Below are 26,731 nucleotides of genomic sequence, written 5' to 3'. Positions count from 1 at the left end.
CAACACAATATTGAACAAGTCTGCAGTGGTGTAAACTGGCAGAGTTTCGTGGACTTCAAAGGAAGCATGCCAGTTTGCAGGAGGAGAGGGGATGGAGAACCTTCCCTGTGAAGCAAGGAATACAAGAGGCTGAGGAAATCAGAATCACAGAATCAAGCAGATCATAAAGTTCAACCCATCACCTAACACCTGCTAACTAATTAACCTATGGCACTAAGTGCATCATCCAGCCTCTTCTTAAACACCTCCAGGGATGGTGACTCCACCACCTCCCTGGGCAGCCCAATACAATGCCAAACACTCTTGCTGTGAAGAACTTCTTCCTAACATCCAGCCTCAACCTGTCCTGGCACAGCTTGAGACTCTGTTCTCTTGTTCTGTCCCTGGGTGCCTGGGAGCAGAGCCCGACCCCACCTAGCTACAACCTCCCTTCAGGTAGCTGTAGAGAGCAATGAGGTCTTCCCTGAGCCTCCAGATCAAGATGAAAAGCAGAGGGCCTTGAATGTTAGAAGCCTAAGGTTTAGGTTGGAAGGAACTTACAGATCATCCAGTTCCAACCCTTCCCTGCCATGGGCAAGGACACCTTCCTCAAGCACAGGTTGCTCAAAGTCCCATTCAGTCTGGCCTTGGACAGGGATGAGACAACAACCTCTCCAGACAACCTGTTTCAATGTCTCACCACCCTCACAACAAGGAATTTCTTCCTAACATCTCATCTAAGTCTTCCCTCTTCCAGTTTGAGACCCTTCTCATCATCCTGTCACTACAGTCCCTGAAAAAGAGTCTCTCCCTATTCTTCCTGTAGGCCACCTTGAAGTACTGCAGGACTGAATAACCCCAACTTTCTTAGCCTGTCCTCATACCAGAGGTTCTCCAGCCCCTTGATTATTTTCTTGGCCATCCTTTGGACCCCCTTGAACATCTTCATGTCTCACACTGGAGGTCCCAGAGCTGGACACAATATCCCAGGTGAAGTTGCACAAGAGCAAAGGGGAGCAGTAAAAATGCTTCATTCAATGCAATCCCTGATATGTTTGGCTGCCTTGGCTCCAAACACACACACTGCTGCTTTCTCTTTGGTTTATCACCCACAAACATCTCCAAGACCTCCTCTGCTGGGCTGCTCTCAAAATATTCATCGTCCAGCCTGGATCTGTGCTTAGGATTGCTCCAACCCAGCTGCAGGACCTTGCACTTGGCTTTGTTGAACTCGATGAAGCTGGCATTGGCTCACCCTGCCAAGCCTGGGGCTCTTCAGTCTGGAGAAGTGGAGATTGAGAGGGCATCTTCTCAGTGTTGACACAGGTTGGACTGGATGATCTTGGACGTCTCTTTCAACCTGGTTGGTTCTATGATTCTATGATTCTATGACAAATAGCTTCAGGGTGGGTGGCAAGAAGAAGGGGCCAGGCTCTGTGCAGTGGTGCCCTGTGATGGGACAAGGGGTAACAGGCACAAACTGGAACACAGAAATGTTCCACCTCGACATGAGGAGAAACTTTCTTTCTGTGAGGGTGCTGGAGCCCTGGAGCAGGCTGCCCAGAGAGGTTATGGAATCTTATCTGGAGGCTTTTCAAACCCACCTGGACCCATCCTGTGCAATCTACCCTGGGTGATCCTGCTTTTAACAGGGGAGTTGGACTTGATGATATCCAGAGGATCCTTCCAGCCCTTACCACTCTCTGATTCTGGAACATCAGGTTTAGCATAGAGCTGAGGGATCATGGGGGCCAGAATCTGAGGAGGACTCTGCCTTACCTTTGATGTTGATCCATGTGCTCACCAGTGATGATCTTAGAGGTCTTTTGCAGCCAAAACAACCTTATGATTCCATGATTCTATTGTTCTATGACTTTGTTATTCTATAGTTCTACCATTCTGTGATTCTATTATTCTATGATTCTACTATCCCATAGTTCTATTATTCTGTGATTCTTTTATTCTATGTTTCCACTCTTCTGAGATTCTATTATTCTATGATCCTACCATTCTATGATTCTATCATTCTACAATTCCATTATTCTATGATTCTTTTTTTTTCCTATGATTCTACTATTTTATGATTCCACTATCCTAGGATTCTATTATTCTGTGATTCTGTATTCTCTGATTCTACTGTTCTATGATTCTGCTATTCTTATTCTGTGATTCTACTATTTTATGATTTTATTATTCTATGATTCTCCTATTCTGATTCTACCATTCTATGATTCTGCTATTCTATGATTCTGTTATTCTATGATTCTGTTATTCTGATTCTACCATTTTCTGATTCTATTATTCTGATTCTACTATTCCATGGCTCTATGATTCTACTACTCTATGATTCTGCTATTCTCTTATTCTATGATTCCATTTTATGATGCTATTATTCTAGGATTCTCCTCTTCTATAGTTCTTTTGTTCTATGATTCTGTTATTCTGATTCTACCATTCTATGATTCTATTATTCTATGATTCTACTGTTCTGTGATTCTATTATTCTATGACTCTTTTATTCTATGATTTTACTATTCTATGATTCTACTATTCTATGATTCTATGATTCTGTTACTCTCTGATTCTATTATTTGAGGATTCTCCTGTTCTATGGTTCTTTTGTTCTATGATTCTGTTATTCTGATTCTACCATTCTATGAGTCTATTATTCTAGGATTCTCCTCTTCTATGGTTCTTCTGTTATTCTGATTCTACCATTCTATGATTCTATTATTCTAGGATTCTCCTCTCCTATGGTTCTTTTGTTCTGTTATTCTGATTCTACCATTCTAGGATTCTATTATTCTATGATTCTACTGTTCTGTGATTCTATTATTCTATGACTCTTTTGTTCTATGATTCTTCTATTCTATGATTCTGCTATTCTATGATTCTATGATTCTGTTACTCTCTGATTCTATTATTTGAGGATTTTCCTGTTCTGTGGTTCTTTTGTTCTATGATTCTGTTATTCTGATTCTACCATTCTATGATTCTATTATTCTAGGATTCTCCTCTTCTATAGTTCTTTTGTTCTGTTATTCTGATTCTACCATTCTATGATTCTATGATTCTATTATTTTATGATTCTATTATTCTATGATTCCACTGTTCTGTGATTCTATTATTCTATGACTCTTTTATTCTATTATTCTTCTATTCTATGATTCTGCTATTCTCTTATTCTATGATTCTGTTACTCTCTGGTTCTATTATTCAAGGATTCTCCTGTTCTATGGTTCTTTTGTTCTATGATTCTGTTATTCTGATTCTACCATTCTATGATTCTATTATTCTGATTCTACTATCCTATGATTCCTTTGTTCTATGATTCCACTCTGTGATTCTATTATTCTATGATTCTGTGATTCTGATTCTAGCATTCAATGGTTCTATTAGTCCACGATTCTACAATTCTGTGATTCTTTATTCTATGATTCTACAATTCTATGATTCTTTATTTTATGATTCTACTATTATATGATTCTATTATTCTATGATTCTGCTATTCTCTTATTCTTTTATTCTGTTACTCTCTGTTATTCTGGGATTCTTCTATTATATGATTCTTTTGTTCTATGATTCTGTTATTCTGATTCTACCATTCTGTGATTCTATTATTCTACAATTCTGTAATTCTCTTATTCTATGATTCTACTACCTTATGATTCTCTTATTCTGTGATTCTACTGTTCTATGATTCTGTTACTCTATTATTCTATGATTCTACTACTTTATGATTCTCTTATTCTATGATTCTATTATCATATGATTCCCTTATTCTCTGATTCTTCTCTTATTCTGTGATTCTGCTATTCAGTCTGGAGAAGAGGAGGCTCCCAGGTGACCTTCTTGTGGCCTGCCAGGATCTGAAGGGGGCTACAAGAAAGCTGGGGAGGGACTTTTGAGTCTGTCAGGGAGTGACAGGACTAGGGAGAATGGAGCAAAGCTGGAAGTGGGGAGAGTCAGGCTGGAGGTGAGGAGGAAGTTGTTGAGCATGAGAGTGGTGAGAGGCTGGAATGGGTTGCCCAGGGAGGTGGTTGAGGCCTCATGGCTGGAGGTGTTTAAGGCCAGGCTGGATGAGGCTGTGGGCAACCTGCTCTAGGGTAGGGTGTCCCTGGGCACGGCAGGGGGGTTGGAACTGTCTGATCCTTATGGTGCCTTCCAACCCTGACTGATTCTATGATTCTATTCTCTTATTCTATGATTCTATGATTCTGCTACTCTCTGATTCTACTATCATATGGTTCTGCTATTCTCTTATTCTTCTGTTCTCTGATTCTTCAACCCTATTATTTTATGATTCTGTGGCTCTATGGAAACCATTTTGCTGCAGGGAGGTTCCTGCTGCTCTTTCCTGGCCTGGATATTTGGCTCTGCTTTTTGTGTCTGTGTTTTCAGTGCCGTTGGTTTAAAAAAACCCCAACAACATAAAAAGAAAGGGTTGCTGTGGTTCTGATATATCCTAGTGATGGAGTAGTGGGAGGTAACATGACTGCAAAGGGTGGCTGGGAAGGAGCACACAGGAAGAGCTGCATGGTGTGGCAGGCTGGAGTCATTGAAATTCAATAGCACAGAATGCAAGGTCATGAACTTAGGGACTAATAACCAAATCCTCTGCTACAGGCTAAGAGCTCATTTGTTAGAAATTACTGAGGAAGAGACAAACTGGGGTACATTAACTGGACAGGGGAGAGCTGTTGGCTATCAGAGTAATGAAGCTGCAAGGAAGGCTGGTGGGAATAGCAGGGGCACTTCCAGGATGGAAAAGGAAAAATCAGTGCCACACAATAAATGCATCCCAGAATGGCTGAATCACAGAATACTTTGGGTGGGAAGGAGCCTCTAAAGGTCATCTAGCCCAAGACCCATGAAGGTATGGTCAATCCTCAGCTGGGAATATTGCCTACAACTCAAATTGAATAGATGGATTATAGCCAAAATTTGGGCACAGAGAGGCTGTAGAGGTCACAGAGATCATAAGTGATGACCTCATGAAGACCACAGAAGCACAAAATGCCAGGGGCTGGAAGGGACCTCCAGAGCTCATCCAGTCCAACCCCTCTGCCACAGCAGGATCTCCTAGAACACATCACACAGGAACACATCCAGGCAGCTCTGGAATATCTCCAGAGAGGGAGACTCCACAACCCCCCTGGGCAGCCTGTGCCAGGGTTCTGGCACCCTCACAGGGAAAAAATCCTCATCATGTTTCTATGGAACTTCCTATGGCTCAGCTTCCAGCCAGTGCCCCTTGGCCTGGCACTGGGCATCACCCAGCAGAGCCTGGCTCCTGCCTCCTGCCACTCACCTGCACATCTTGAGAACCACTGCTGAGGTCACTTCTCAGCTCCTCCTCTCCCAGCAGCACAGCCCCAGCTCCCTCAGGCTCTCATCTTGAGCTGTTCCATTGCCTTCAGCAGCTTTGTGGCTCTCTGCTGGACTCTCTCAAACAGTTCCCTGAGGTCCTTCTTGACCTGGGGGGCCCAGAACTGGTCACAATCCTCCAGCTGTGGCCTCAGCAACGCAGAGCAGAGGGGCAGGAGAACCTCTCTCAACCTTCTACTTCCAGCCCTTCTAATCCACCCTAGACTGGCATTGCCTCTCCTGGCCAGCAGAGCACATTGCTGGCTCATGCTCACCCTCCCATCCACCAGAACCCCCAGGTCCTTTTCCTTTTTGCTGCCTTCCAACACCTCAGTCCCCAACCTATCCTGCTCACTGGGGTTGTTCTTTCCCAGGTGCCAGACTCTGCACTTGTCCCTATTGAGCCTCATTGAATTTCTGGGGCTGTTTAGCCTGGAGAAGAGCAGCCCAAGAGGGGACTTGATCAATTCTGATCACTAGCTAAAGGGTAGGGGGCATCAGGATGGGGCTGGGCTCTTTAGAGTGGCACCCAGTGAGAGGACAAACCAGAATCCAGGAGGTTTCATTTGAACTGAAAGAAAAAAATCCTTTATTTTGAGGGTGCTGGAGCACTGGAGAAACCTGCTCAGAGAGTCTCCTTCTCTGGAGACTTTCCAAACCTGCTGGAACACGTTCCTGTGCGTCCTGATCTAGGTGAAAGTGCTTCAGAAGGGAGATTGGACTAAATAGATTGGACATTAGGAAGAAGTTTCTCATAGAGAGAATGGTCAGGGACTGGAATGAGCTGCCCAGGGAGGTGGTGGAGTCACTCACCCTGGGTGTGTTTAAGGGTGGTTTGGATGTGATGCTTGGGGCTATGGTTTAAGGGGAATCTTGTAGAGTAGGGTTCTAGGTCAGATTTGGTGATCCTGGAAGGCCTTGACAACCTGCATGGTGCTGTCATTCTGTGACAATTTCTGGAGGTCCCTTCCAATCCCCACCACTCCATGGCTCTGCCTGCAATGGAGAGCAAGGAGCAGGTCATGGAATCATAGAATCAAGCAGGTTGGAAGAGACCTCCAAGATCATCCAGTCCAACCTAGCACCCAGCCCTAGCCAATCAACCAGACCATGGCACTAAGTGCCCCAGCCAGGCTTGGCTTGTATACCTCCTGAGATGAGGACTCCACCACCTCCCTGGGCAGCTCATTCCAATGCCAATCACTCTCTCTGCCAACAACTTCATCCTAACATCCAGCCTCAACCTGCCCTGGCACAACTTGAGGCTATATCCTCCTTTTCTGTCCCTGGGTGCCTGGCATCAGAGCCCAACCCTACCTGGCTACAATGTCCCTTCAGGTAGTTGTACACAGCAATGAGGTCACCCCTGAGCCTCCTCTGCTGCAGGCCAAACACCCCCAGCTCCCTCAGCCTCTCCTCACAGGACTCTGCTTCAGGACCCTCACCAGCCTTGCTGCCCTGCTCTCAACACCTTCCAGCACCTCAGCATCTCTCTGCAATTCAGGAGCCCACAACTGGACACAGCACTCCAGGGGTGGCCTGAGCAGTGCTGAGCACAGGGGCACAAGAACCTCCCTTGTCCTGCTGCCCACACTGCTCCTGAGCCAGCCCAGGATGCCATTGGCTCTGCTGCCCACCTGGGCACTGCTGCCTCAGCTTCAGCTCCTCTCCACCAGCACCCTCAGCTCCCTCTCTGCCTGCCTGCTCTCAGCCACTCTGGCCCCAGCCTGTAGTGCTGCTTGGGCTTCTTGTGGCCAAAGTGTAGAACCCTGCATTGGCCTTGCTCAGTCTCATCCCATTGGCCTCCAGCTGGAGCTCAAAGGCAGTGGCAAGACAAAAGAGCAGCAGCAGCACACATCACTTCAGGTTAGAATTCAAACACACTTAAAATCAGCAGAGCAGTGAAGCGCTCAAACTATTTCTGTCAGTAGCAGGACCTGCCGAGATGGAATTTGACCAAATAATGGAAAGAGTTATGTAATATGTATACAGGAGGTCATTTGTAATATGAGGAACCAGGTCCTGATAGCCCAGCAAGACTTTTCCAGCCCTCAGCTCAGAAGCATTTCCTTTTGTGCAGCCCTCATGAGACCTTCAGTAGCTGCCTTCCCTTCCTGTGCTCCTGAAACAGGGCACACTGAGAAGCTGTGTTGGTGTAACACGATGCAGACCTCCGTGGCACCCTGCCCAGATCTCTCTCAAGACAAACCCAGGAGCTGTCTGTGGCAGCTGCAGCCAGAAGGCTCCGTGCCATGAAGGCACAGACTTCTGCTGAGAAAGGGAGGGGTGGGGAGATTCCTCCTGAGGCAGGAGGAATCCTTTGCACGTGGGATGCAGATGGGAAAGACTTCTCCCACAGCTGAAAAGAGGCTTCTCTGGCGTGGGTGCAGAGGTGTAAAACAGACGTCCCTGCTGGCTACTCATAGAATCACAGAATCATAGAATCACAGAACCATAGAGTCACAGAATCATAGAACAACAGAAGCATAGAATCACAGAATCATAGAATCACAGAACCATAGAATCACAGAATCATAGAATCACAGAAGCATAGAACAACAGATGCATAGAATCACAGAAGCATAGAACAACAGATGCATAGAATCACAGAAGCATAGAATCATAGGATGACAGAATGACATAATCACAGAATTAGAGAATCAAAGAATCACAGAAGCCCAGACTCATAAAATAACAGAATCATAGGATCACAGAACCAGAGATTCATAGAATTCTAGAATCATAGAATCACAGAATCACAAAATCATAGAATCACAAAATCATAGCATCACAAAATCATAGAATCACAGACCCATAGCATCACAAAATCATAGAATCATAGAATCATAGAATCACAGAATCACAGAATCATAGGATCAGTCAGGGTTGGAAGGGAACACAAAGTCCTACCAGTACAACCCCTTGCAAGAAGTCCTTTCACAGTTTTCCTGTAGCATGTTTAGGTTCAATCTCCTGTGTTACGGTTTGCAACCACTGCCCCTTTTTTCTCTCTGGAGACCACTGAGAAGATTCTGGCTCCTTTCTCTTGACCTCCACTTTTAGAATCACAGAATCATAGAATCATGGAATCACAGAACCAGTCAGGGTTCTGGAGCCCTCATTGCAAGTAGGAAGTGGACATGGTGGAGTGTGTCCAAAGAAGGGCCACAAAGATGATCCGAGGGCTGCACCCTGATTCTATGAGGGTTGGAAGGGACCACAAGGATCAGACAGTTCCAACCCCCCTGCCATGCCCAGGGACACCCTACCCTAGACCAGGCTGCCCACAGCTTCATCCAGCCTGGCCTCAAACACCTCCAGGCATGAGGCTTCCACCACCTCCTTGGGCAACCCCTTCCAGGCTCTCATCACCCTCATGCTGAACAACTTCTTCTTCACATCCAGGCTGAATTGCCCCATTTCTAGCTTGGTTCCATTCCCCCCACTCCTATCCCTACCTGACAACCTAAAAATCCCCTCTTCAGCTTTCTTGTAGCCCCCTTAAGATACTGAAAGGCCACAATAAGGTCAGCGCAGAGCCTTCTCCTCTCCACATAGACACTTCATGTTCAAGCAACTTACAGCTCAAACTAACTCTGATCATATATTTCTGTGACTCTGCTCTCTGCTCACACAATTTTCAGAGCAGCATCTCAGTGATGCTTTCAACATTTCCATTCTATCTGGCACTGGAGCAGGCTGCCCAGGGAGGTGATGGAGTCACCATCTCTGGAGGTGTTAAAACCCCACATGAACGTTGCACCTGGGGAGGTGGTTTAGTAAGCATAGTGGTGTTGAGTTGATGCTTGGACTGGATGATCTTAGAGGTGTTTTCCAAACGTAGTGATTCTGTAATGGGTTTAAACTGGCAGAGGGGAGATTGAAAGTGCATGTTAGGAAGAAATTCTTTCCAGAGAGGGTGGTGAAACCTGCCACAAGTTGCCCAGGGAGGTGTTCAGGACCAGGTTGGATGAAACCTTGAGCGACCTGTTCTAGTGGGAGGTGTCCCTGCCTATGGCAGGGGGCTTGAAAATGGCTGAGCTTTGAGGTCCCTTCCAACCTAAACCATTCTATGATCCTATGATATATGTTTTATTTCTTTCTTCTTTTTTTTTCCCCTCCCCTCTCTTGCCATGAGAAGCTCAAGTGAAAAATGTTTAGTTTAGAAGCTTAGATGTGTTGGAGAAAATGTTTAATTCATTGCAAAATAAGAAGAGCTCCTTTCAGGCTGGCTCTGAGTACAGGGAAGTAATTCACTTGAGTTTGCATGGGATTGAATTGCAGAATGCTGAGTGTTGGAAAGGTCCTCTGCAGATCATCCAGTCCAACCCCTCCTTGTTAGAGAACGATCACCTGGAGCAAATCACAAGCCCAGGTGTGTTTGGAATGCCTCCAGAGAAGGAGACTCCTTCACCTCTCCAGGCAGACTGATCCAGGGCTCCAGCAGCCACTAAGTAAAAAGTTGTTTTCTCTATTATAAGGAACTCTCTGTGTTCCAGTTTGTGTCCACTGCTCCTTCTCCCATTGCTGGACATGACTGACAAGAGCCTGATTCCATCCTCCTGACTTCCACCCTGTACATATTGATCAGTATCCATGAGATTCCCTCTCAGTTTCCTCTTTTCCAGTCCAAGGAAGAACTGTTTAGAGCAGGTGAAGGTCTTAGATCACAGAAGCACAGATTACAGGATGTCAGGGATGGAAGGGACAGGATGGAAGGGACCAAATGAGATCATCAAGTCCAACCCCTACCCCTGCCACAGCAGGACCAGACAATCTAGCTGAGGTCACACAGGAACACATCCAGACAGACCTGGAAAGGCTCCAGAGAAGGAGACTCCACAACCTCTCTGGGCAGCCTGTGCCAGTGCTCTGGGACCCTTACAGTCAAGAAGTTCCCCCCTGTGTTGAGCTGGAACTTCCTGTGCTGCAGCTTCCATCCATTGCTCCTTGTCCACAACCTCCCTGGAGGTGTTCAAGGCCAGGTTGGATGAGGTCTTGAGCGACCTACTCTAGTGGGAGGTGTCCCTGCCTATGGCAGGGGGTTGGAAGTGGCTGAGCTTTGAAGTCCTTTCCAACCCAAACCATTCTATGATTCTATGAGTCCAAATCTCTCCCAGAGCAGAAGTGAATCAAGACCTAAAGTGCTGAAACGGATGGAGTCAGGACTATGACTGGGCTTAAAGTTCTGTATGTGCTTAACAGCTTTGATGGACTGAGGCTGCAAAGGGAAAGCTCTTTCTTTGCTGGCTTGTGTGAAAGAAGCTGGGCTCCCTGATTTGTGTGAAAGAAGCTGGGCTCTCTGATTCAATCTAAGTCAGCTCCAAAGGATTAAACAGCATTGAAGAGCTTTCCCACATCTGGTGCTTCTCCCACTGGAGCATGGCTGAGTGACAGGCAGGGAAAAAATGTATCTGCCTGCAGTGGGGAGGATTTCAGTCTCTGGTGTCACAAATCCAGCACCTGTCACAAGCACTAAAGCTCACATTACGTAGGACAAACCTGGAGCTTTGTTTTTCCTTCAGTGTTTTCACAGCTACCTCTAATCAATACAAGTCTCCTCTTTGTTGTGGGAAGAAGCAGTAATTAACTTTCTGTCCAACACAAGCACATGCACAGGCCTCAGGCTGGCTTCAGAGTCTGAAGAAGAGGAGGAAAAAGCATTTTGCCTAAATTAATCAGTGCCCTTCACTAAGCTCATTCAATTACTTGAGATGACAAAAAACCCACCCCACACCAACAAGAAAAAGTAAACTAAATCAATTCAAGATATCTTCTTTTTTTTGCCACAAAAGAAACACTGAGGCCACAACAAAAAGTCTTGGGGGAGCTTGGCCAAGCACTGATCAAGGGAAGACATCAAGGATTAGGTAGCCAGAAGCTGTAGGATTAAAAAAAAACAAAGCAATGTCACAGGTTTGTGATTTGCCTCTGGAGAAGGAAAGGAGATCAAGAGCTTTTTTATCGTGCTCAGGTGCAAGGCACAGGAAATGAGGGCTTGCTTTATAGACCATGATTTCCTGACTGCACCAGCAGAACCATAATTAGAAACCTTGCAGAGGAGATTATAGACTGCAAATGGAGTTGTTTACCTCCACATCCCTGTTGTGACAGGAGTTTTCCAATAGCATTTACTTATCCTCTGTATTTCCCTGCGCTGAAAGAGGAAGACAAAGAAGTTTCACTGTTAGGAGGCGCTCATATTTCTAAAGCTGAGTTGGGCCATGGAGCCAAACAGATGTCACAAGGCAATAAAGGAAATTAATTACCAGAAAGAGGTAATAAAATCAGCCTAGAACTTAATGAAAGGTGAAGCAGCTCTCAATTCCATGGCTGTGCCATGGATGCATATCACAGGATACAGAGTGGTGGGAGTGGGCAGAGGCAAATGAGATGAGACTGAACAAGGCTAAATGAAGGGTTCTATACTTTGGCCACAACAACCCCAAGCAGCACTACAGGCTGGGGCCAGAGGGGCTGAGAGCAGGCAGGCAGAGAGGGAGCTGGGGGTGCTGGCAGAGAGGAGCTGAATAGGAGGCAGCAGTGCCCAGGTGGGCAGCAGAGCCAATGGCATCCTGGGCTGGCTGAGGAGCAGTGTGGGCAGCAGGACAAGGGAGGTTCTTCTGCCCCTGTGCTCAGCACTGCTCAGGCCACCCCTGGAGTGCTGTGTCTGGTTGTGATCTCCTGAATTGCAGAGAGATGTTGAGGTGCTGGGTGGTGTTGAGAGCAGGGCAGCAAGGCTGGGGAGGGTCCTGGAGCAGAGCCCTGTGAGGAGAGGCTGAGGGAGCTGGGGGTGTTTGGCCTGCAGCAGAGGAGGCTCAGGGCAGAGCTCATTGCTGTCTGCAGCTGCCTGCAGGGAGGCTGTAGCCAGGTGGGGTTGGGCTCTGCTGCCAGGCACCCAGCAAGAGTGGACAAGAGGACACAGCCTCAAGCTGTGCCAGGGGAGGTTCAGGCTGGATGTTAGGAGGAAGTTCTTCCCAGAGAGAGTGATTGGCATTGGAATGGGCTGCCCAGGGAGGTGGTGGAGGCACCGTGCCTGAAGGTGTTGAATCCAAGCCTGGCTGGGGCACTTAGTGCCATGGTCTGGTTGACTGGCTAGGGCTGGGTGCTAGGTTGGGCTGGATGAGCTTGGAGGTCTCTTCCAACCTGCTTGATTCTGTGACTCTATAACAGGACATTTAAGCATAATTGGCAGCTGCCTTATCGTGCTGACTTGTCTGAGCCCTCAATACAGGGAACTCATTGTACAGACTAATGATAAGATGATTTTCATAGAAGAAAGTCTGCAGTTGTATTAAAACATTATTTGATCAGACTAATCACAGGATTAAATCACAGAATGCATCAGGTTGGAAAGGAACCTCCAAGGTCATCTTGTCCAACCCCCCCCCTGCAGTCAGCGGAGACACCTCCAACGAAATCAGGTTGTTCAGATCACCATCAAGTTTGACCTTGAATGTCTCAACTGCAACTCTAGGCAATCTGTTCCAATGGCTTACCACTCCCATAGTGAAGAACTTCCTTCTGATGTCCAGCTTAAATCTCCCCTGCCCCAGTATCAAACCATTGCTCCTCATCCTATCACTCTGAGCCCTTTTAAACAGCTCTTGCCCAGCCTTCCTGTAGGTGCCCTTCAGACATTGAAATGTAGCTCCAAGGTTTCCCTGGAAGCTTCTTTTCTCCAGGTTGAACAACCCAAACTCAGTCTGCCCAGTCCAAATTGGGAAGCAGAGCTCTTAACATCTCTCTTCCACTCAGTGATAGATTGTTGGTTGTTTATTTGTTGGCTTTGCTATTTCACAATACAGAAGCACAGAATTTTAGAGGTAGGAAGGCACCTCCAGAAATCATCCAGTCCAAGCCCCTTGCGAAAGCAGGATCCCCCAGAGTAGTCTGCACAGGAAAGCATCCATCTGGGTTTGGAAAGTCTGCACAGAAGGAGACTCCACAACCTCTCTGGGCAGCCTGCTCCAGGGCTCTGGCACCCTCACTGGAAAGAAGTTTCTCCTCATGTTGAGGTGAAACTTTGTCTGTTCCAGTTTCTAGCCTCTGCTCCTTGTCTTATTGCTGCTGACTACCTAAAAGAGCTTGGCCCCAGCCACTTGACACCCACCCCTCAGATACTTGTACACACTGGGCAGCTGGGCTTGTTTAGTCTGGAGAAGAGGAGGCTGAGAGGGGACCTCATTGCCCTCTACAACTACCTCAAAGGAGGTTGTAGTGAGGCTGGAGCTGGTCTCTTCTCTCGAGTTACTAATGATAGGACAAGAGGAAATGGCCTCAAGTTGCATCAGGGCAGGTTTAGGTTGGATGTTGGGAGGAAGCTCTTTCCTGAGCAGGTGGTCAGGCACTGGCACAGGCTGCCCAGGGAGGTGGTGGAGTCACCATGCCTGGAGGTGTTTAAGAGGAGAGTGGATGTGGCACTTGAGGCTGTGGTCTGGTGGTGAAGGATGCTGGGATGAAGGTTGGACTGGATGATCCTGGTGGTCTGTTCCAACCATAGCGATTCATAGTGATGAGATGTTGTGCTGAAGGGTTTGGGTTAGTCAAGGACTTGTCAGTGTGAAACTAATGATTGGACTCAAGGAGCTTGAAGGCCTTTTCCAATCTAAGAAACTCTGTGAGTTTGTGATTCTGTGATCAGATTACCTCTCAGTGTTCTCTTCTCCAGACTAACCATCCCCAGCACTCTCAGTCTCTCTCCATAGGGGAGATGCTCAAGCCCCCAAATCATCCCCAAGGCTCTCCACTGGACTCTCACCAGCAAATCTAGTTGTTGGGTGTAACATTAATTATGAGCTAATCAGGGCAGGATTCATCTCACCACCTTTAATGATCTAATATCTAACCACCCGCTCGTGTCGCCTCGGAGTTCATTATCACTCTCTGGAGGACAATTCAAGCTATCCACTTTAGGTACCATTTTCTGCCCTCAAGCAACATGAGTGATGCACTTTAATAGACCCCCCCTAACTTTTTAAATGGCTGAAGTGAGATGAGTGCAACCCATAGGGACAACCTTTTCATCCTTGGAAGGTGGAGATGAGATGACCTTTACAAAAAGAACTCATTAGTGGATTAAAAGAGTAAGGCTGAAATAAATACTGGTACCTTCCAAACCAATGAGAGCTTTACTGCCATCCTCACTGGAGACAGGAGGTCACCCTGAGCCTCTGGGTGACATCAAGGCAGCTTCTCTGTGCTATTTCCTTGGCTGAGTGACCACTTGTAGAAGCATTTCCTCATAGAAGCATCAGACAGGAATCAGAGAATCAGGGAACCATAGAATGGTTTAGGTTGCAAGGGACCTCAAAGCTCAGCCACTTCCAACTCCCTGCCATAGGCAGGGACATCTCCCACTAGAACAGGTCAGTCAATGCCTCATCCAACCTGGTCCTGAACACCTCCAGGGAGGTTGTGGAGCACAGAAGATCACATTCTGTGCTTCTGTGCTTCACAACCTCCCTGGGCAACCTGTGCCAGTGTTTCACCACCCTCACTGGAAAGAACTTCTTCCTAACATGCACTTTCAATCTCCCCTCTACCACTTCAAACCCCTTCCTCCTTCTCCTGTCAATGACAAGACCTTGTCAGTAGTCACTCCACAGCCCACTTCAGATCCTGCAAGGCCACTTCAAGGTCTCCTGGAGCCTTCTCTTCTCCAGGCTGCAGAGCCCCAACTCTCTCAGCCTCTCCTCACAGCACAGCTGCTGCAGCCCTCTCAGCATCTTGGTGGCCTCCTCTGCACTGGCTCCAACACTTCCATGTCCTGCTTGTGCTGGGGGTTCCAGAAGTGCACCCAGGAGTGCAGGTGGGGTGTGAGGAGAGCAGAGCCAAGGGGCAGAATCCCCTCCCTTGCCCTGCTGCTGCCCACACTGCTCTTGCTGCAGCCCAGCACAGAGTTGCTGTCTGGGTAGCGCACACACAAGGAAGAGGAATAGGAAGAAGAAGAGGGAGAGAAAGGAATGTGACTATTGAGTCCATGACATTGTCTTGGGGTCAAGGATTTGATTTTTGGCCACAACAGTTTGTAATGGAGGTGGAGGTTGGGCTGCATTGCAAAAATGGATGATCTGGAAGGTCATTTGCAATCTAAGTGGTTCTATGACTCTGTGAGGTTTGAGACCTCCCTGAGCCTGGCAGCCTGACCCATGCACTCCATGGGTAAGGAAAGACACATTCTTGATAGGAGAACTACACAGAGCCACAGAACATTAGAAGCTGGAAGGCACCTCCAGGTGATCATTGAGTCCAACACCCCTGCCAAAGTGGATCACTCAGGGTAGTTCATACAGGAATGCATTCAGATGTGTTTGGGAAGGAGACTCCACAACCTCTCTGGGCAGCCTGCTCCAGGGCTCTGTCACACTTACTCTAAAGAAGTTTCCCTTCATGTTGAGGTGAAATCTTCCATGTTCAAGAAAGGACACCTCCCACTAGACCAGGTTGCTCAATTCCTCATCCAGCCTGGTCATGGAGTTTTTTACAAGCAGAAAGAAAAAATCCTGATGGTGACAATATTAATTGTGCATAATCCTGCACCCTCCAGTGGGAGAAATCACAGATTCATAGAACAGCTCAGCTTGTAAGGAACCTCAGAGAGCATCTACTCCAACCTCCCCACCATGCCCATGGACACCTCTCAGCTACACTCAGCTGCTCAAGATGTCATCCAGCTTTTGTGTTGAGAAGCTGCTAACAAGCAAGGAAGCTGTGCTGGTCTTAGGGTAGTGGCAGGGACACAGAAATATAAGAGAATCACAGAATGTCTTAGGGCAGAAGGGACATCAGAGATCATCTACTCCAAGCCCCTTGCCATGCCCAGGAACACCTCTAAGTTCCACTCAACTGCTCAAGGTCTCATCCAGCCTGGCCCTGAACATCCCCAGGCAAGAGGCAGCCACAGCCTCCCTGGGCCGCTTACTCCAGAGTCTCACCACCCTCGTACCAAAGTACTTCTTCCTCAGCTCCACTCTCACCCTGCTCTGCCTCATCTCCAAATCATTCCCTCTTGGTCTGTCTCAGACCTCCTCAGCACAAGTCCATCTGTGGCCTTCCTGCAGGATCCCTTCAGGCACTGGCAGGCAGCTCTGGGGTTCCCCTGGAGCCTTCTCCTCTGCAGGCTGCACCCCCCCAGCTCCCTCATCCTGTGCTCATAGCAGAGCTGCTCCAGCCCTGCCATCATCTTTGTTTCTGGCCAGTTCTCCTTGCTTCTCAAGATCAAACCATATCACTTCAGGCACAGCCTACACCTGAGCCACCTTTCATTCCCCTCCAGCTTGAACAGAGATTTTTGACTAGTTTACTCCTGGAGATTTCTGTTACTTCAGCTTACTTACAGAGGTTAATCATGGAATCATCAAATCATTTTGGTTTAAAAAAGACTTTTAAGATCATTGATTCCAACCATTCTCTAACTCTGCCTAAGCTGGAGTTAATCATGGCCCTCAGCAGTGCAGCTCTGCCTCTTACAAACCCCTTCTGGCATGGGGATTCAACTGTGCCAGGCTTTGAGGACCTTTTCAGTCACAGAATCATTGAACCAACCAAGTTGGAAGAGACCTCCAAGGTCATGCAGTCCAACCTAGCACCCAGCCCTAGCCAATCAACCAGACCATGGCACTAAGTGCCCCAGCCAGGCTTTCCTTCAACACCTCCAGAGATGGTGACTCCACCACCTCCCTGGGCAGCCCATTCCAATGCCAATCACTCTCTCGGACAACAGCTTCCTAACAACATCCAGCCTCAACCTGCCCTGGCACAGCTTCAGGCTGTGTCCCCTTGTTTTGTTGCTGGGTGCCTGGCAGCAGAGCCCAACCCCACCTGGCTACAGCCTCCCTTCAGGTACCTGTAAACAGCAATGAGCTCTGCCCTGAGCCTCCTCTTCTCCAGGCCAAACACCCCCAGCTCCCTCAGCCTCTCCTCACAGGGCTCTGCTCCAGGACCCTCCCCAGCCTTGCTGCCCTGCTCTCAACACCTTCCAGCACCTCAACATCTCTCTTCAATTCAGGAGACCACAACTGGACACAGCACTCCAGGGGTGGCCTGAGCAGTGCTGAGCACAGGGGCACAAGAACCTCCCTTGTCCTGCTGCCCACACTGCTCCTGAGCCAGCCCAGGATGCCATTGGCTCTGCTGCCCACCTGGGCACACTGCTGCCTCAGCTTCAGCTCCTCTCTGCCAGCACCCCCAGCTCCCTCTCTGCCTGCCTGCTCTCAGCCACTCTGGCCCCAGCCTGTAGTGCTGCTTGGGCTTGTTGTGGCTAAAGTGCAGAACCCTGCCCTTGGCCTTCTTCAATCTCATCCCCTTGGCCTCTGCCCACCCATCCAGCCTGGCCAGGTCCCTCTGCAGGGCTCTCCTCCCCTCCAACAGCTCCACACCTGCTCCTAGCTTGGTGTCATCTGCAAACTCACTGATGCTGGACTCAATCCCCTGGTGCACATCATCAATAAAGACACTAAACAAGACTTCCCTCAGCTTCAGGACATTTCTACTCATCTCCAGCCTAAGCCTCCTCTCATGCACCTTGAGGTCATTTTCTCCTGTTTAATCACTTGTTTCTAGGAAGAGGAGACCTATCCTCACCTTGCCACAATGACTTCCTTAAATTTATCCAAATGGAAGGCAGCAGTTCAACCTAATAGCTCCATTGAATTTCAATCCAGGTTGTAACAGTGCTTTAAGACTTTCTGAAAGTAAGTTTCAAGTTTTACAGGACTATTAAATGTTAACCTGGCCTCTGACAGCAGTAGTCTGGTTCCATCAGCTCACAAGGGGATGAACCCATTCCCACTCACATCCCCCAGCACTCCATTCAGCATCTAAGCTGTGAAGTCACTGGAAGCTCCAGGGAATCCCACAAGCAGTTCTGCTGACCCCCCCTCAGAATCACAGAATGGTGGGGGGTGGAAGGGATCTCTGGGGATCACCCAGACCAACCACTTCTGCTAGAGCAGGGGCATTCAGAATACATCACACAGGAGGATGTTTGGGTGGGGGTTGAAGTCATAGAGACATAGAATCATAGAATGAATGTTAGGGGTTGGAAGGGACCTCTGGAGGTCATCCTGTCCAGAACTGTCTGCTGAAGCAGGATCAGTCAGGGCAAGTCACAGTATCACAGCATCACAGTATCATCAGGGTTGGAAGAGACCTCACAGATCATCAAGCCCAACCCTTTACCACACAGCTCAAGGCCAGACCATGGCACCAAGTGCCACGTCCAATCCTGCCTTGAACAGCTCCAGGGATGGCAACTCCACCACCTCCCCGGGCAGCCCATTCCAGTGTCCAATGACTCTCTCAGGGAAGAACTTTCTCCTCACCTCCAGCCTAAATTTCCCCTGGCACAGCTTGAGGCTGTGTCCTCTCGTTCTGGTGCTGGCCACCTGAGAGAAGAGAGCAACCTCCTCCTGGCCACAACCACCCCTCAGGTAGTTGCAGACAGCAATAAGGTCACCCCTGAGCCTCCTCTTCTCCAGGCTAACCAATCCCAGCTCCCTCAGCCTCTCCTCGTAGGGCTGTGCTCAAGGCCTCTCCCCAGCCTCATCGCCCTTCTCTGGACACGCTCAAGCATCTCAATGTCCCTCCTAAACTGGGGGGCCCAGAACTGAACACAGTACTCAAGGTGTGGTCTAACCAGTGCAGAGTACAGGGGCAGAATGACCTCCCTGCTCCTGCTGGCCACACCATTCCTGATGCAGGCCAGGATGCCACTGGCTCTCTTGGCCACCTGGGCACACTGCTGGCTCATGTTCAGGTGGGTATCAATCAGCACCCCCAGATCCCTCTCTGTCTGGCTGCTCTCAGCCACTCCGACCCCAGCCTGTATCTCTGCATGGGGTTGTTGTGGCCAAAGTGCAGCACCCTGCACTTGGAGCTATTGAAGCCATCCCCTTGGACTCTGCCCATCTGTCCAGGCGGTCAAGGTCCTGCTGCAAAGCCCTTCTGCCCTCCAACCCAGCCACATCTGCCCCCAGCTTGGTGTCATCTGCAAACTTGCTGATGACTGACTCCATGCCCTCATCCAGATCATCTATGAAGATGTTAAAGAGGATGGGGCCCAGCACTGATCCCTGAGGGACACCACTAGTGACAGCTGCCAGCTGGATGTGGCACCATTCACCACCACTCTCTGGGTCCGGCCCTCCAGCCAGTTCCTAACCCAGCACAGAGTGTTGCCATCCAAGCCATGGGCTGACAGCTTAGCCAGCACATAGGAACACACCCAAGCGGGTCTTGAAAGCCTTCAAAGAAGGAGATTCCACAACTTATCTGGGCAGCCAGCTCCAGGGCTCTAACATCCTTAAATTACAGAAGTCCCTCCTCATGGTTAGATGCTCCTGTTTGTGTCCATTACCCCTTGTCCTGTCATCAGGCACTACTCACCCAAGCTTGGCCCTCTGCTGCTCTCCAAGTGAATCATTTTGTTCCTATCAGACATTCACAAAATGGTTTAGGTGGGAAGGGAGCTCAAAGCTCAGCCAGTTCCAACCCCCTGCCACAGGCAGGGACACTCCCACTGGAACAGGTTGCTCACGGCCTCATCCACCCTGGCCTTGAACACCTCCAGGAAGGAGACATCCACAACGTCCCTGGGCAACCTGTGCCAGTGTCTCACTATCCTCACTCTAAAGAAATTCTTTCTCATCTCCAGTCTGAATCTCCTTTACTCAAGTTTCAATCCATTCCCTCTGGTCCTACCAGTACAACCCCTTGCAAGAAGTCCTTTCACAGTTTTCCTGTAGCATGTTTAGGTTCAATCTCCTGTGTTCCAGTTTGCAACCACTGCCCCTTTTTTCTGTCTCTGGATGCCACTGAGAAGAGTCTGACTCCTTTCTCTTGACCTCCACTTTTAGAATCACAGAATCACAGAATCAAAGAATCATGGAATCAAAGAATCATGGAACCAAAGAACCACAGAATCACAATATCACAGAATCAAATAATCACAGAATCATAGAATCAGTCAGAGTTGGAAAGGACCACAAGGATCAGACAGTTCCAATCCCCTGCCATGCCCAGGGACACCCTACCCTAGAGCAGGCTGCACACAGCCTCAGTCAGCCTGGCCTCAAACACCTCCAGCCATGGGGCCTCAAACACCTCCCTGGGAAACCCATTCCAGCCTCTCACCACTCTCCTGCTCAACAATTTCCTCCTCACATCCAGGCTGAATCTCCCCACCTCCAGCTTTGCTCCATTCTCCCTGGTCCTGGCACTCCCTCATACCCTGAAAAGTCCTTCCCCAGCTTATTTCTAGGCCCCTTTCAGATCCTGGAAGGCCACAAGAAGGTCACCTGGGAGCCTCCTCTGCTCCAGCCTGCACAGCCCCAACTCTTTCACTCTGTGCTCACAGCAGAGCTGCTGCAGCCCTCTCAGCATCCTCGGGGCCCTGCTCTGGACACACTCCAGCATCTCCACAGCCCTCTTGTCCCAGGGGCTCCAGCACTGGATGCAGGACTCCAGGTGGGGTCTCAGCAGAGCACAGTAGAGGAGAAGAATCCCCTCCCTGGCCCTGCTGGCCACACTGCTGCTGCTGCAGCCCAGGCTCTGCTTGGCTTTCTGGGCTGCAAGTGCACACTGCTGGCTCCTGTTGAGCTTCTCCACCAGCAGCACCCCCAAGTCCCTCTCCTGAGGGCTGCTCTCCAGCCACTCACTGCCCAGCCTGCATTTGTGCTTGGCATTGCCTCCACCCAGCTGCAGGACCTTGCACTTGGTCTTGTTGAACCTCCTGAGCTTGGCTTGTGCCCACCTCTGCAGCCTGTCCAGCTCCCTCTGGATGGATCCCTGCCCTCCAGCCTGGCTGCTGCACCACACAGCTTGGTGTGCTCAGCAAACTTGCTGAGGCTGCACTCAGTGCCTCTGTCCATGGCACCCATAAAGATGTTGAACAAGACTGGTGCCAGGACTGATCCCTGAGGGACTCCACTCATCACTGCCCTCCACTTAGGCCATGGAGCCATTGACAGCCATTCTTTGGTTGCAGACATCAAGCCAGTTCTTTATCCATCAGTGCCCCACCCATCAAACCCATGTGTCACCAACTTGGAGACAAGGATGCGGTGTGGGACAGTGCCAAAGGCCTTGCTCAGGTCCAGGTAAATGCCATCAGTTGCTCTAACCTCATCTATTCATGTTGTGACCTGTTCATAGAAGGCCACCAGGTTTGTCAGGCAGGATTTGCCCTTTTGCAAACCCTTCTGACCTGCTCCCATCTTCACCTTCAATCTCATTTGGTCACTCTAAATAGATATATATAGATATATCTCCATGTTGCTTCACCTCTTTCTCTGTAAAGCAAATTTTGTTTTCTTTTCCTCCCCCTGGTTGTTTTTTTGTTGCTTTTGGTTGTTTTTTTTTCCTCCCACTACATTAGGTTTCCTTGAATTATTTACAATTCAGCTGGATCATGCTAGGATTGAGTTTGCCTCAGGGTTTTACACAACACTTATTAATGGTAGCTCTGGTAGAGAGATCCAGAAATCCATACATCAAGTAGGATGAGAATTGTTTGCACATAGGACATAGAGGAGGGAGATGTGTGCAGCAAAAACAGCCATTGAAAAAAAACCAAACCAAAACAACAGGATAAATTTTATCCCAGCTCATAGATTCACAGAATGGGTTGGGTTGGAAAAGACCTTTGAGAGCAGCCAGTTCCAAGCCTCCCTGCCATGGTTAGGGACATCTGCCCCTAGCCCAGGTTGCTCAAGGTCACATCCAACCTGACCTTAAACACCTTCAGGGATGTTGTGGAGCACAGAAGCACAGAATGTGATCTTTGATCATCTTTTGAGCCTCTGGGTGACATCAAGGCAGCTTCTCTGTGCTATTTCCTTGGCTGAGTAACCACTTGCAGAAGCCTTTCCTCATAGAATCATCAGACAGGAATCAGAGAATCAGGGAACCATAGAATGGTTTAGGTTGGAAGGGATGTCTTGGGTTCAAATGCAAGTTCCCAGAGACTCTTATAAATTTGGTAGACCCAATGACAATTTATAGAATTTATAGAGTTTATAGAGTGCCCTCCCCTCCTCCCCCTCCTTTCCCCAAAAGACAGGGAGAGAGATAAAGGTAGGGACACCCCAATAAATCAATCTCACTCGATTTGGAAGTTAAAAAGGAAAAGTTTAACAATAACTTAGAAAAAAAAGGGATTGGAGGTAGGGGAGTTTACAAAGGATGAGGAAGGGAAAACAGCAAAATACAAAACAGGGATGGATACAACCCGAGTAGTGTGATGGTGTCTCTGCCTCGTGGCTGGTATACAGTATCAGTGTGTGTGTGCGGTCATGAACGCAGGTAGTGAGCAAGAGGGCGAAAAGAGTAAGAGACAGGAGAACTCCTGTCTTTTATACCACAGGAAGTGGGGGGAGTGGGCTAACCATCACCTGGAGTGTGGCCCACCCCTGAGGAGGGGCCAAGACCCCTAGGGTCAGGTTCAGGGTCACTCCCCCAGGAGTGTTAACCCTATACATTCCACCCCTTGGTTAGACCACTTCCACCTTCCTAAGAACAGTCTTCTTCTCCAAAGATGGGAAAAGTGTCCATGGGTTAAGAGTTCGTGAAGTCCTTCTTGGTCCCCGGCTGTATCCCAAGGCGATGTGCTCCTCTGGCCCGGTGCAGGTTGCTGAGATGTGAGCAGGGCAGGAACGGAAGAAAAGTCAGTGAATCAGGAACAGTTCTTGTTGGAACTCAGGAAAGTCTTTTCCCTCTGTGAAGAAAACATCAGGAACAGTCTCTCTTGGTGTCTGGCATCAGGGGAACAGGTGTAGATGAGATGGCTGTAGACATCCTCTGGAGGGAAGTCAGGAACAGTCTCTCACTGCAGGGCATCAGTGACGAATCAGATGCAGGGTTCTGGTTGGACGCCGTGGTGTGATGCGATGTTGTAGGACTCTGGATAGCTGCTGCTGTGATGTAGGTTCTGTTGGACGCCGTGTAGTGGTGAGGGTATAACTACAAAAACAACTTGTAACCCCTTATGAACTATAATACAAGTATTGCACAACTATGATACAAGTATTGCACAACTATGATACAACTATAATACAAGATAACCTGAAAGTATCTGGAACACATGGAATCAACTCTGAGATTTCAAAACCTTTTCAGCTAAAGAGAGGTTTCTCTGAGGGACACACTCGATAACACCAGTTTCCATCATCACCCAGTATGTGTGACCAGGACCCTCTGCAGATACCACCCCTTTGATAGGTTTTCCCCCACCAGAGGCAGGAGCAACCCACACAGTCTTTCCCAGTAGATTCCTTTCACAGACTACAGGAACTCCATCTCCCTCAACTGTGGGCAGTAGGGCAGACTGAGCAGGACCAGCTCTGTTAACTGATCCCCTGCTGTTCACCAGCCAAGTGGCTTCTGCAAGGTGCTTCTCCCAGTTTCTGAGAGTTCCACCTCCCATAGCCTTCAGGGTGGTTTTCAGCAGGCCATTGTGTCGCTCAATCTTTCCTGCAGCTTGTGGGTAGTATGGGATGTGATAAACCCATTCTATCCCATGCTCTTTTGCCCAGTTGCTTACAAGGTGGTTCTTGAAATGGGTCCCATTGTCTGACTCAATTCTCTCTGGGGTACCATGTCTCCACAGGATGTGGCTCTGCAGACCCAGAATGGTGTTACGGGCAGTAGCATGAGGTACTGGGTAGGTTTCCAGCCACCCCGTGCTTCCCTCCACCATGGTTAACACATACTGCTTGCCACTACGAGACCGAGGCAGAGTGATGTAATCAATCTGCCAGGCCTCCCCATACCTGTACTTTGACCACCTTCCCCTGTACCACAAAGGCTTCATGCGCTTGGCTTGCTTTATGGTGGCACAGATGTCACATTCATGGATAACCTGAGTTATGGCCTCCATGGATATGTCCACGGATCTGTCTCGGGCCCATTGGTATGTGGCATCTCTTCCTTGGTGACCAGAAGAGTCATGTGCCCACCGAGCTAAGAACAGTTCACCTTTGTGCTTCCAGTCCAGGTCAATCTGGCAGATGTGGGCAGCCTGGTCAGCTTGGTGGTTATGCTGCTGTTCTTCAGTGGCTCTGCTCTTTGGGATGTGAGCACTGATGTGTCGGATTTTAACTGGCAGTTTGTCCAGGCGTGCAGAAATGTCTTGCCAGAGATCAGCAGCCCAAATAGGCTTCCCTTTTCTCTGCCAATCATTTCTCTTCCACTCCTTCAGCCACCCCCATAAGGCATTTGCTACCATCCATGAGTCGGTGTAGATGTATAGCATTGGCCACTGCTCTCGTTCTGCAATGTCCAGGGCCAGCTGGATGGCTTTCACCTCAGCATACTGGCTGGATTCGCCTTCTCCATCTCTTGCCTCTGCAACCCTGCGTGTGGGGTTCCAGACGGCAGCCTTCCATCTTCGCTTGCTGCCTACCAGGCGGCAGGATCCATCTGTGAAGAGAGCATATGCCTTTTCCTCCTCAGGAAGGTCACTGTATGGGGGGGGCTTCCTCAGCACGGGTCACTGCCTTCTCTTCTGCTGGCTTTCCAAAGTCAGTGCCCTCTGGCCAGTTGGTGATGACCTCCACAATGCCTGGACGCTCGAGAGTCCCCATCCTAGCCCTCTGAGTTATCAGAGCCATCCACTTACTCCAAGTGGCATCTGTGGCATGGTGCGGAGTCGAACCCTTCCCTTTAAACATCCAAGTCAGGACTGGAAGCCTTGGAGCTAAAAGGAGTGGTGACTCCGTCCCAATCACCTCAGAGGCAGCTCTGACTCCCTCATAGGCAGCTAGGATTTCTTTCTCTGTGGGGGTATACTTGGTCTCTGAGCCTTTGTACGCCTTGCTCCAGAACCCGAGTGGGCGGCCTCTTGTCTCATCAGGAGCTTTCTGCCATAGGCTCCAGCTAGGACCATTCTCACCGGCTGCTGTGTAGAGAATGTTCTTAATCTCTGGGCCGGTTCGAACTGGTCCCAAGGCCATGGCATGGACCACCTCTCGTTTGATCTGGTCAAATGCCACTTGCTGCTCAGGTCCCCACCCAAAGTTATTTCTCTTTCTTGTAACGTCAAAGAGGGGTTTCACAATTTGACTGTACCCGGGAATGTGCATCTTCCAAAAGCCCACAAACCCCAGGAAGGATTGTGTCTCCTTCTGGTTAGTGGGTTCCACCATAGTGGCCACTTTATTCACCACATCCATAGGGATGTGGCGTCGGCCATCCTGCCATCGAACTCCCAGGAACTGGATCTCTCTGGCAGGCCCTTTCACTTTGCTTCTCTTAATGGCAAAACCTGCATCCAACAGGATATTAATGATCTTCTCACCCTTCTGGAAGACCTCCTCTGCTGTCTCACCCCATACAATGATGTCATCGATGTACTGCAGATGTTCCGGAGCTCCACCCTTCTCCAGTGCAGTCTGGATGATGCCATGGCAGATTGTAGGGCTGTGCTTCCACCCTTGAGGCAGTCTGTTCCAGTGGTACTGGACTCCTCTCCAGGTGAAGGCAAACTGTGGCCTACATTCTTCTGCAATGGGGATGGAGAAGAAAGCATTAGCAATGTCAATTGTGGCATACCATTTGGCCTCCTTTGTTTCCAGTTCATACTGCAGCTCCAACATATCAGGCACGGCTGCGCTGATTGGAGGAGTCACTTCATTCAGGCCTCGGAAATCCACCGTGAGTCTCCACTCCCCTGTCTCCTTTCGCACTGGCCATATCGGGCTGTTGAAGGGCGAGTGGCTCTTGCTGATGACAAGCTGCTGCTCCAGGCGGCGAATCAGCTGCTGTATGGGTAGCAGGGAGTCTCTGTTGGTGCGGTATTGCCTGCGATGAACTACACGAGAAGCAATAGGTAACTTGACATCTTCCACCTTGTGGGTACCAACCACGGAAGGGTCATCTGACAAGCCAGGCATGATAGACAGCTGCTCTTTGTCTGCAGTCTCTACAGCTGCTATGCCAAAAGCCCACTTGTTTCCCTTCGGATCTTTAAAGTACCCTTCCCGGAGAAAGTCGATCCCCAGGATGCAAGGTGCATCAGGGCCAGTTACTATGGAGTGCTTCTCCCACACATTCCCGGTGAGGCTTATCTCAGCCTGCAGCACAGTCAACTCCTGAGACCCCCCTGTGACTCCTGCAATTGTAACAGTATCTGTCCCCCTGTGGCTGGAGGGGATCAGAGTGCATTGGGCACCGGTGTCTACCAACGCTCTGTACTTCTCGGCTTCAGAAGTGCCAGGCCATTTCACAAACACGTCCCAATATACTCTGTTATCCCTGGCCTCCGCCTGGCTGGAGACAGGGCACCTCTAATTCTGAGCAGTGTGGCTGCATGAGGCACATGGACCTGAGTTACTGGCTTCACCACCCCTTGAGCGAGAGCGCTGCCTGCGGGACACTGGGGCAACCC

This window comes from Pogoniulus pusillus, chromosome 7, assembly GCF_015220805.1.
Source record: "Pogoniulus pusillus isolate bPogPus1 chromosome 7, bPogPus1.pri, whole genome shotgun sequence".
Classification (NCBI taxonomy): Eukaryota; Metazoa; Chordata; class Aves; order Piciformes; family Lybiidae; genus Pogoniulus; species Pogoniulus pusillus.
Note: the sequence above shows the minus strand (reverse complement) of the source record.